We start from the raw sequence: 13241 nt of genomic DNA, 5'->3' as shown, positions 1-13241 counted from the left end.
GCCTATAACCATTGTCTAAGGATAATGTGTAATGCCAAATTTTCATTACTATGATGGGTTTGTTTTCCTCTTCTGGAAGTTATTGGTGTATGTTCCTGACAGCTTAAATGGAACACTCCAAAAATATACTTGAGACCTCACAGACCATCTTATTATTCAGTGAGAACACTGAGATTTTCATCTGCCTTATTTGCCCACATAGCAGTTGAGAACAGATAAAATGTTCTCCAACAGTTTCTATGTTTTATATGGTGCCATTTATTGCTTAACCCAAAATAAACCTCAATAAAGAGAAAATTATCATTTTCATGATTTTCTTGAAATGGGATATATAGGTCCATTTGGTTTTATATTAATATCTCATTACTTCATTGGTTTGCTAAATTGATCTGTTCAATTCATATCTTATTTTCTAAAGTTGGGAAATTTCTAGAACATCATATATCATGGTCCTAGGGAAAATACTCTTTAAAATCAGCACTATATCCATAACAGAATGTGTCAGTGAAAAAGTTGATTTTCTCTGTATTCCATAAGGAGGATATCATATATCCCCAAGTAAGAGAAACCCCATGCCTTCAGATCACAATCAAAACACATGTCCAGAGAAAATATTCCCTGTGATTGGAGCAAACAAGAACCTCTATGACAAGGAAGGTTTTCAGAGGCTACAATACACCTTCCTGAGTAACCCTTCTTAGAGCACAATTTGAAGAAAGCTTGCTGATAAATTACTTATAGGTGCATTAAGTTCAATAGTGAAATAAATGAAATGATGTAAAATGATATAATATTAACGCATCACAATCTATATATTTGAGTATATAAATACAGCAGCATGGAAAAGGGAGCTTTTCCAGTCTTTTGAGAAGTCAATCCCCATGACTGGTTTTGTTTATCCATCTTTTGTGGTAGGCTGATTTCTAAATTAAGAGAGATGATTTATTTTGGTAAAGACCAAGTTTACCAAATAGCTTTCAACAACCAACGAGGCTTCCCAGATCTCTGGTAGTAAGAGGATAGCAACCTCGAATGTTTCTCAATTCATCCCTGCTGTTCCTTCCAATCACATTCACTATTACACCAATCACATTCACTCTTACACCAATCACAGTCACTATTCTTCAGATAACTCTTCCTGGATTACTACTAGAGTATCCTCCTGTCTTTACTGCCAACCCATAAACTTTCCTTCCATCCAATATATGGTTTCCAGGAAAATTTTTGTAAAGCACTGTTCATTATGCCACTATTTGACTCAAAATCTTTTAACAGTTCCCTGTAGCATTCATAAAAGAAGTCCAAATAAATAAGTTTAGCATCTAAGTCTCTTTGTGCTCTATGTTCTGCCTACCTTGCCCGCTTTATTCATATTTCTAAGCACCTCAATGATATAGGCATTGGTCCTCAATCTTTCAGACTCTTTCTCCATGCATTTGTTTTATACAATCTGTTCCCCTGACAGGACAGTCCTTCTTTTTAGTAAGGGACTATTCCAGATTTCTCTAACAAAGAGAACAACAACAAAAAAAACAAACCACCACCATGGCTTTGATCAAGCTAGACATTTCTTCTTCTCATGCAACAGTTCAGAGGTAGCTGGGTGGTCCATGGTAGGTATGCTGCCCTGCTCTCTGAGACTGTCCAGGGACCATGATTCCTCCTATCTTGCTTTCCCATCTCCTACCATGGTTTCCTTAAATGTTAAGATGGCTGAGAAGGAAGAAAGAGACATAGGAATGTATGTCCAATCATTTTATGGGCAAGATCCCCAAATTGTCCATATCATTTCCATTTATATCTCATTAGCAATGGCTTTGCCACATGGCCACCCATCACTGCTAGTGAGGCTGGGAATTGTAGCCTCTAGGTTGGTAGGCATATGCACTGTTAAACTCTGTGGATAGAGCAGGTGGTGGAAAGGAGTTCTCTTACTAAAAGAAATAGGGGGATGCTGTGGATTGGGTTCAATTAGAACTCTCTTTCTTTCAGTTTACGCCCTTAGAAATAACATTCATCTTCAAAGCCAAACTCAACACCACTTCAGGTGTTTACGCCTTTGGAAACAACATTCAACTCCAAAGCCAGACTCAAAGAATACTTCCTTCTGGTCAGTCTTCTCTGATTTTATCCTATCTCCTTATTCCATATACCTCCAAAAAGATTAGCAACTCTCCTTCCTCTGAAATTTCATAGCTTTCATACCTACTATGGAATCTGGCACAATCTAGACATATTATAGTGAGCCATATACATATTAAAGATAGTTTGTCAGAAAATGAAATGTAGTCCAAAAGCAAACAACATATGTGTGCTATTCACTACTCCTCCTTCATTGTTCTATTCACATACAAAGACAAAGACAGAGGCTGTGTCAACTTCTTCTTCTGTATTTCTCGAAGTGACTCCATACAAACATTCAATAATGGTGGGAATAAAAACACTGCTTTATCTAATACACTGGTAATTTATCTTCATTTATTACAAAAATAACATTTTACAAAGTAACATATACATATTTGATCTAGAGAAATAAGTTTTAGAAATTGTTTAGAAACAAGGTTATTATAAAAGATTTTCAATTAAACAAAATATTATGTCCTAAAATTTTACTAGAAGTATTTTTGAATAATGATGTTTAAACAAAGCATGTTTGTGCTTTTGTCCTTTACTAAAAATTTTCCAAAAACAAACAAAGTCCTTGAATAATACTAATGGATCATTATATATTTTTAATTTCTTAGGTTTATTTTTTATTCTCATATCTGATTTCTTTCTTCCATTTGCTGACATCTGTTACTTTTGGGGTTTGTATCTTCTTATTTTGGCATAACTAGTTTATACTTTTCAGGCAACATGAAACAGTCTACACTTCTAGTGGGATAAAATATTTTATTTCATAATGTTTTACTATGGACCAAATACTTACTTTACATTGAGTTACATATCATACTAGATGATTTAAGTTATAGAATTTCACCATTACAGTGTAAATTTTGGGTAAAGTATACCAAAAAAAATATACCTCCTATTTTTCCTTTAATACTGAACCATAAATTATGAGCAAGGAGTCATTTCCTTTGATTAATAACTTTGCCGGCCATGTACAATGAATATTTTACACATTAGTCTATGTTGGTAGAGTGCTTAAAATGCCTGAAACAATACTATTATCAAACCAAATTTAGAGAAATTTTATGTATCACAGTCTTTCAAATGACAGGAGTATAACATATATGAAACATATGATAAATCCCCTTTACTTAAAACTCGGAAAGATTATAAAAGCCTCCTATAAACACTTTTTTTTTTTTTAAACAGACATCTGAGTCTGTCAGTAATTTAAGATTTAAATGTATGTAATAGCCTGGGGGAATTGTAGTAAGGGTTGTTCCCAGGGTGAGTTGTAAACATGGAAATATTTTTTTAAAACACCTATGTAAGCTCCAATGAAACACATTATCTTGAAATTATGTTAAAGTAGAACTTACAATTCATGCACTTATAAGACCAAGCCTATGATACATTTAATAATCATGCTTTAAGAGGCCATAAATCTGTTTTTAATACAGAATACATTTAAAAAAAATTTTTGTCGTTTTTGTATATTTAAAAAATCCTTTCAGGCAAACATTATCTTAAAGTGTGACTGTTGATTTTATTGGCAAATCTATAATAATGCATATGATCAATCTTTATTTAATTATTTTGGGTCACAAACACAATTAATAAATCATCTTTGAAGTGCACTGACCATAATCAGTATACTCTGGAACAAGGCCAAGGGGCCATTAATCAAAATATGCAGCAAGCAAAGTGAGAGCTGCAGCCTGACCAGTTAGGTAAACATAGAGTGAAGCTAATAAAAACCTATCTCGTTTTAAAACCACCACCGTGTTTACTTTTGCAACTAAGATAAACATTATGATAAAATTAAAGTTGTGTAAAAAATGAGGTTTGCTCATGATGATCAGAGTAAATATATAGTAATTGAACATTCATTTTATGTACCTAATTTGACATTTAAAAAGTCTAAAATTCAGGTACCAAAAACCCACAAAAATTAGATATTTGAATCTGACGATTATATTATCCAGCTAAACTAAAAAATAATTTTCAAATACTTTGAGATTTAAACTTTGAATACATTGTTAGCAATGTTTAAGAATCAAGGTATGAAAATAAATTATTTTTGAAAAGACGGGATGGTCAACTACCACATTTTAAGTTGGTACATGCAATTTCATCTCCCTCTCTATATATATTTCTAAAATGAATTGGTAAACATCAACAAAAATAAAAAACCCAAAAGGCAAACACTGTTGTGAGGGTACAAATTGTTATAGCCTTCCTGGAGAAATTCTGGCAAAACATACATACATGTATGTGTAATATATGTGTCATTCCATGCATAACTCTCTATATAAACTATTACATATCTCAAATTAATCAACTGCTTTTAAAACATAGTTTTCCAGAGATGTTATTTTTCTCCCACATTACACCATATTGATTGCTAAATAAAAGAAAAAACAAGTTGTGGGTTATAGCATAACCGGTGTGAGCCTAGTTTTGTAAATGAAGCATGGAAGAGGAAGGGATCTGCAAAGACACAGAGTACCAGGTCTTAATGGTGGTCATCTCCTGGTGAGTGGGATCACGAGTTTCCCATATGCTCATTCTTTTGTTTCTGTGTGCTTTCTGATTTTTCTGGAACGAGCTTGAACTCCTTTTATAATTCGAAAACAAAATAAAGTTCATTTTATTAAAAAATCAATGAATTAATAGCAGACTCTTACCCCCTCACTGTTTTTTTTTTGTTGTTGTTGTTGTTGTTCAGACAGAGTCTCGCTTTATCGCCCAGGTTGGAGTGCAGTGGCACGATCTCGGCTCACTGCAAGCGCCGCCTCCCAGGTTCATGCCATTCTCCTGCCTCAGCCTCCCGAGTAGCTGGGACTACAGGTGCCCACCACCACGCCTGGCTAATTTTTTGTATTTTTAGTAGAGATGGGGTTTCATCTATTAGTCAGGATGGTCTCGATCTCCTAACCTTGTGATCCGCCCACCTGGGCCTCCCAATGTGCTGGGATTACAGGCGTGAGCCACCGCACCCGGCTTTACTCTTTTAATTTTTATAATTCATAACATTAATAATAAAAATATAGGAAGAAGATATCAGAAAGCAAACAAATAACTTTCTTCAAAACTCCATTAAAAAGAAGAATCTTTATTAAGAGTGAATATTGCCACATAAATTCTATGTGACTGCAACTGGGTTACTATGGGGGGAAATGAGCTCTTTAGGACCCTGAAAAGCTTTAATAGGAAACCATGAAAATTCTGATGTTTATAATAACTTCTCAAAACAAAAGTGCATGGATTGGGCAATTTCTTCAAGGATAATACTGTAAGCATCTGGCATAACAAAGTAAGAACTGAGCTTTTGTAGGTTCAGGAAGACAATACCTTATATAAACTGTATCAGTGGCAGCTGGGCAATACTCCACTGCACTCTACGGAGGTGGGGAAATACTGGGTTGACATATGCTGCATCTTTTTCTGCCCCTTGCAGCCACAAGACTGTGATAAGATTGTGTAGTCCTAGCTAATTAAATAAAAAAACTCACTCTAAGGTGTGTGTGTTGTTTTGGCATCCAGTATTCACTTGATATTCTGCATCTACACAATGACTTAATGGAGCCACCTAAAGGTTGATTCAGAACACATAGCTAAAACTCCTTCACTACAATTCAAGGAGCATCCAGTATCTGTGAAAAGTTAGAATTTAAAATTTCTCAGTTTGTTGAACAATGTGTTCACGATTTGTGTTTTCAGAAGACACACATCACACAGAAGACTAAATCATGTTTGAGACTTCAGTATGAAAGATGTTAATCTATATATTTTTACTTGCTAGCCTGCAGAAACAAAGACTACATAACAATATCTAAAGACTCTACAAGTGGCCGGGCGCGGTGGCTCATGCCTGTAATCCCAGCACTTTGGGAGGCCGAGGTGGGTGGATCACGAGGTTAGGAGATCGAGACCATCCTGGCTAACATGGTGAAACCCCGTCTCTACTAAAAATACAAAAAATTAGCTGGGCGTGGTGGCGGGCACCTGTACTCCCAGCTACCCGGTAGCCTGAGGCAGGAGAATGGCGTGAACCCACGAGGCGGAGCTTGCAGTGAGCCGAGATCGCGCCACTGCACTCCAGCCTGGGTGACAGAGCCAGACTTTGTCTCCAAAAAAAAAAAAAAGAAAAGAAAAAAGACTCTACAAGTATTTATTGTACTTTGGGCCTAAACTACTCTAATGGTCTTATCCTGTAGCTGAGATGATGCTAAACTGCTCCTTTTAGGGGTCTTTATATATTCCAATCACTGAAATTCTCTAGAAAATAACCCTACTACTCTCAACTGGGCCATCAGTGGGACAAGCAGGAAGTTTCCTAAGTACTAGGATTGCGAGGGGGAATACACCAAAATTTTTTTTCCAGTAATTCATTTTAATGCCTTACATTCTATAATTATGGCTGAAATGTCCTTATATCTTAAAAAATCCTTGATATTCAATAATTTTGAGAGTCCATATGCTAAATCAGTACCCTGCAAAACATTATCTCTCGGACTGTCTTTTTTTGTGAGTGGAGGCAGACTGCATGTGGATGCCATGCTTAAGGGCATTTGAGAAATTAAACAAGGTCAAAGGAATTATTTACTGTGGGGTTTCTGAGAGCCTTTAAAATAAAAATCTCCAAGTTTGGGTGTTGGGGCACATGGGACTCTGGGAGCTAAGGTATGTAGCAATTTCCAAGCTTATTTCAATATGGCACTCTTTCTAGGGTACCTATCTTTAAAGTTCTATAGAATGAAAACTGTGAAGGGCATAATAATTAAATTGTTTAATTTGAATAGTCTATTAGTTGGTTGATTTTATCACCTGGCTGCTAATTTCAGTAAGACTGGGAAATGGATCCAATTTAGTTAAATACATAACTAATTAATTAATTAATCAATTGGTTAGAATAATCCATCTAGTATACCTGGACACAACTGGCTTTAGGTCACACCAATACAATGCTATTAATAGATTTTTTACTTACTGATACAAACAGAGCAGTATCTTATTGTACAGTACTCCCCTGTTATCCTAGGGGGATACATTCCAAGCCCCCAGTGAATGCCAGAAACCACAGATACTATCAAGCCCTATATATACTATGTGTTTTCAATCTCAAAACTGAGATAGCTACTAAGTGACTAATGGGTAGATAGTATATAAAGTGTGGATACGCTGGATAAAGGGATGACTCACATCTCCGGCAGGACAGAGTGGGACAATGTGAGATTTCATCATGCTACTTAGAATGGCACACAATATAAAACTTATGAATTGTTTCTGGAATTTTCTATTTAATATTTTCAGACTGTGGTTGACTGTGGGTAACTGAAACCACGGAAAACAAAACTATAGATAAGGAGGGACTACGGTATTATCTTTTGTAGACTGCTGGAAGAAATAATAGATCCTAAATCGAAAGATTTAAGTGAAAAATGTTTCATGGTGATTATGTTGAATATATATAAAGCATGACTTCAATAAAATTTTAAACTAGGTGCCTAATAAAGGCCAAATATAGTGCTATTTTATTTAGATACACACTGTGCCTTTATAAATTTATAGAAAGTAATTTTGTAATGTTCTTGCTTACACTCAGGATTTTACCTGATATTAAAACACTATAAATATGAAAGTAAAAAAAAAAAAATGAAAGTAATTTCATAATTTCTGCAACCTTTGTCAGCTGGTTCATTTTAATCTACAGAAATAAAAAGACACACCAAACAACCCTACAAATCAAGATTTCAAGTGATGCAAGATAGTAAATAACAAGGAATGTACAGCATATGGTTATGCTGAATAACTCTTGGTGTTGATGCTAGCTGACAGAACAGGATAAGTGTTTCCTGAGTATAATCATATTGTATGGATTAGCCACACTAAATTTTTTTAATGAATATTTATCCATCTATACCAGATTCAAGGATTTCAGAGTCTTACTAAAAGGGAGAAATCTTCAGAGATCTAAAAATATTCCTTAAGGAAAAGCATTTATATTTACCAAAAAAAGGCAAAAGAGCAGTACAATTCTGCACCTCAGGACTGCTCACAGATGCTAATTTAATCTATTATCCCTGTGGGCACTCCACATAAGTTTCAGTATGTTTTCAATTTTCTAGTTTCCTGTGTTACAAAAAAAAGAGAAAGTTTTATTATTGAGAGTCCAAAATTAGACATTAAGCAGTTTGAAAGTACAGTTTAAAAAAAAAAAAAAGAGAGAAAGAAACTAAGTACAATAGCATTAGATCATTTTAAATTTTGACATCTAAAAAGATGCAATACTAACCAAAACATCAGTGTTTTCTAGTCAATCTGATAACTTTTAACAAGAATTAAAAAGCAGTATCAAAAGGTAGGAAAAATAGAAGAAAAGTTTTCTGCATTGTGAGAAACTGGAATGCTCTCCTGTCCCTGAGGAACAGCTGAATTCTCAACATGGGCCACACAGCCTGCTTGGTTTAGCCTCCCAGTACCCCTCAGCCTCATCTCAGGCCCTCTCTTCTGTGCTCCCTCCACTCTCATCACACTCACACATTCCACCTGGGCACAGGTTCACCGGCTGCTTCCTCTGTCTGAACACTGCTCTCTACTCCCTACTGTACCCTTTCACTCCTCTTTATCCTTCAGATATTGCTCAAATGGTGATTCTTCAAGCTATATCCTTTTTGCTGTGTTTCCCCTAAATCCTGAATTCCTTCAAAAGTTTATGATTGTATAGCTACGTAATGATATGATTAATACTTGTTTTCTCTCATAAAGAATAAATTATATAATATCAGGGAGTGTGTATAGTTTGCTTAGCAGTGGGAGAGAACCCATAGTCAGAATTCTGTGGTTGTCAACAAAAAGTGTCTACTGTTGATTTCCTTAGTCAATGTGAAATCATGTGGTAGGCCTACAATGCAAACTCAACTGAGAGGTTATCATAGGAATTGCAGAGGAAATAACATTGTGAGGGACTGCCAAAAGTATTAGAAATCCTGCATAAGTTTAGAATTGAAAATAATGAACGAAGCCAGGCTTCCTAGATGAATTTAATGAGATATACTAGTTATTACGCTGTGGTGACATGAACTATAAAATCAAAACTTTCTGTGGAATCTTTTCTTTATCACTAAAAGAAGTAAAATTGTATAATAATTTACTCTCAGTTAATCTTTTCTAGTTAAACATGGCTAAGAACAGAAGAAAGATGAGTGTGGTAGAAAATCTTTGTTCCCATACAAATTCTTTAAGGACTCAGAATTTCAAAAACCCTTGAAAAACAGTCACTAATTGTTTCTATAGAATGTACTTAGAATGTATATTTCATGTACTTTTAGTGAGTTTTATAAGCAGGTGATATTTTCTTTAGCACAGTAAACTGAAGATGAACACCATATATTCAAAGAGTTTTATAAATGGTAGTGGCTGGTTAATGCTGAACAGTTTAATTTGTAAGATGATAATTACACTATAGTAATAATTAAACTGGTTTTATGGCTAAATTTGGCAAGTTAAAATAGCTCATCCATGTAAAGATAGTCTCTATTTCTCTTTTAGAAACACTGAAAAGTGTGTCATTCATTAATCCACTGAAAAATTGTTTAAATTAAAATCACTAGCTGTGTGACGTTCAATAAATACTTAATTTCTGTGCGCAATAAGTTTGTGACATTACTTAACAGAATAGGGTCAATATTTGCATAGCTTCCACTTAAGATGGTATCATTATTTTTTAGAGCAACACTTAGAGGTTTAGAGAATACATCTATCTCAGGTTACAAAATGGTTTTAAGACATTAGAAGTGGCATTTTTTTTTTGAGATGGAGTCTTGCTCTGTCGCCCAGGCTGGAGTGCAGTGGCCCGATCTCAGCTCACTGCAAGCTCCGCCTCCCAGGTTTTACGCCATTCTCCTGCCTCAGCCTCCCGAGTAGCTGGGACTACAGGCGCCCGCCACCTTGCCCGGCTAGATTTTTGTATTTTTTAGTAGAGACGGGGTTTCACCGTGTTAGCCAGGATGGTCTTGATCTTCTGACCTCGTGATCCGCCCATCTGGGCCTCCCAAAGCGCTGGGATTACAGGCTTGAGCCACCGCGCCCGGCCAGAAGTGGCATTTTTTAAGAGAACTTCCAAACCACATAGGAATATTCAATTATAAAACTGTGACTATTACAATGCATTTCAACTTACTAATTTTCTTAATTTTTTTTCTTACATGTTTGAAGAAACATTATTTTCATATAAGGATAACATTTTACTTTGTATGTCAGATCGCCCAATGATAACATTTGACCATCTGTTGAGAAATTATCTGTAGGATAGCTTTCACAATTTATTTAAAAAACCCAATTAATGTGCTAATTTTTCCTGTATGAACAATATTTAGTAGCTCACTATTCATGTTTCTATCAACTCATTAAATTTTGTTTTAAAGCCCAAACACTCTGAGAGGTCACCTTTGCTTTGCTGCTACTTTACATCTGTTTTGAGGAAAAAGCTAAAAACCTATTGTCTTTTTACACCATAGAGAGGAGCTAAGGAAGGATCCCAATGAAAAAAATAGACCTGAGTCATCACTATGTCATTTCACTCTTTTACTTAAACTTAATTCCTGAAAATTTAGGCATACTTATTCTCAAAAACAAATATACTTACACAAGTCTTGAGCTCCCTTCTCCATCATTATGTTTTTGTTTTTTTTTTTGAGACAGAGGGCAGTGGCACGATCTTGGCTCACTGCAAGCGCCGCCTCCCGGGTTCATGCCACTCTCCTGCCTCAGCCTCCCAAGTAGCTGGGACAACAGGCGCCCGCCACCACACCCAGCTAAATTTTTGTATTTTTAGTAGAGACAGGGTTTCCCCGTGTTAGCCAGGATGGTCTCAATCTCCTGACCTTGTGATCCACCTGCCTAGGCCTCCCAAAGTGCTGGGATTACAGGCGCGGGCCACTGCGCCCAGCCTCACTTCTCCATCTTTAATATGACATAAATATACGTTAATATTTTCCAGAATGTGGTTAAATATTTCTACGGTAGTTTTCAAACACATTTTCTTGTGAAAACTATTTTTTATATTTCACTATTTAGTATTTTTATTGGTAAAAGCAACTTTACCACACATTTTCTTTTATATTTGATAGACATGGTTTGTTCAGATACTTTGAAAGTATACAAGATTAATAAAAAATTAATTATAAAGCTCTGTGAATTTAATAATTTATATTTATTTTATATCTGTATTCCTTTTACAGCTATTTATATTTGTTCTGAAGTCTCTAAAAACTTTGCAGAGTCTTTCAGGTATTAACTAAAGTCATTTCTCTCTGCATATTGAGTCAAAATAAAAGGAAAGCTTCCCCACCCCCCCAAAAAGTGGTTCTCAGATAAACTAAAATGCCCAAAATCCATTCCCACATATAATAGTGCACTTACAAATCTGGAACACAATTCCAAAGATTTCAATTTAGAACTTTATGACTGATGTACTCCCCTTGCTTTGCACAAAATTATTTGTGTATATCTTTGTCTCTGAAAAGATTATAAACCCAGTTGAGTAAGTGACCCAGGCACAAACTCTGGAATAAAACACTGGCTGTGCTGCTCTGGCAAAAGAATTACATCTTTATGAGCCTTGGTTGCTTTTCATCTGTAAGAAGGATAAATTAATACCTATCTTGTAGGGTTTGTGTGAGATTTAAATGAGAGATAACATATACAGCACTTATCAAAATTCTGATTTATTTTTATATCTCTCTCTCCTTCTATACCTTGTCACTATAACAATGACTTAGGGTCACAATAAATGTTCAACTAAATGTAAAAATTATTATGATTTTGTTTTATAGATAAGTATTTAGTTTTTCTCCAAATGCAAAATAACCCTATGGTATTTATAAAGTACTTAAAATGTTACATTGTAAAATACCTATAAACAGTTAAATTTAAAAAATGCTTTTCTCACGGATATTTCATATTTTTAATTGCTTCATGAATTTTAATCAATAATAGTTAATAAATATGGAAGTATTTTATTGCTAAATCATATTCATGTTTTGAAAGCGGTGAACTGTTAAATACATAATAGATTTATAAATATTGAGAGGGATCTTACAGATCATCTAGTATAATCCTTTCATTTTTAGATGAGAAAACTGAACCTTGGAAAGGTAAAATGACTTGCACAAAGTCTTGTACACACACACACACACACCAAATATTTAAGCCATAGTACTTATGACCACTCCTTCCCCTACTTTTGTTTCTTTGTTCTTGAGGTGCAGAGATAGAGAAGCTAAATGGTGGAATCACATGTAAGATGTCTGGTGGGAATGTTGGAAGGGACTGAAGGTCATGCAATCAGAAGGGCTTAGAAAACTGAAGTTTAGAGGTAGGGACTGATGTATTTTCACCCATAAGTAGCAAACTAACCACATCTGCGTTTATTTGTGAGTCTACAGATAGAATACATGAACCTAATTGATGTTTATGTTTTTGATGACAAGCTGTCTGAGAAAAAAATCATGCTTTAGGAAGGCAGGAAAACATATAGCAGTTTTAATTTTAAAACATAAAATAAGGGCTAGTCATTAGTAATCAAGAATGTCTTACTCTGAGGTTTTTTTTTAAGAGCTAAGGCTTATTTTTGCTTTTGTTTTATAGAAGCTTCTTTTTCTTAATTAAAAAAATTGGGAAAGTACAACTAGTATTTAAAAATTTCAAGAGCCATAAAATTTCAGTCTCCTGTATTCAAAATGGAAAAAAAAATCCTATAATATAAAAAATAAGAAAAAAATACATAATTTAACATTTTGTTTTATTTGAGCAAAAGAGGAGGCATTATACAGTAGGGTATCAACCACTCAACATCTGACTGATACATGCTAAACTAAATTTCTCTTAATCTTTAAAAATGCTCCCTGACATACAACAGGTGTTTTTCATTTCTACTCAGGGGCAGTCTGCCTAAAGGGCCTACAATGATATAATTAGCAGACCATTCCCAAAAGCTGTTATGGTTTACATCAACTTTGTCAACTTTTAAAGTGGTGAAAATATACAACATAAACATTGACACAATCACCTAAACATGGAAAAGAAAAGGAACATAATATTAGCTGTCTGTATGTTTGGAGAAA

The 13241-nt window shown here is 34.8% G+C and overlaps 1 protein-coding gene across 3 annotated transcripts in view; it reads right to left on the bottom strand.

The window, feature by feature from the left end:
* Positions 1-13241, bottom strand: part of XRCC4 (X-ray repair complementing defective repair in Chinese hamster cells 4) — a 303267-nt gene that overhangs the window by 101013 nt on the left and 189013 nt on the right. The window lies entirely within an intron of this gene.

The sequence above is a fragment of the Colobus angolensis genome, unplaced genomic scaffold (genome assembly GCF_000951035.1).
Source record: "Colobus angolensis palliatus isolate OR3802 unplaced genomic scaffold, Cang.pa_1.0 Scaffold23, whole genome shotgun sequence".
Lineage (NCBI taxonomy): Eukaryota > Metazoa > Chordata > Mammalia > Primates > Cercopithecidae > Colobus > Colobus angolensis.
The sequence above is the reverse complement of the archived record's forward strand: the minus strand, read 5'-3'. Positions and strand labels throughout refer to the sequence as shown.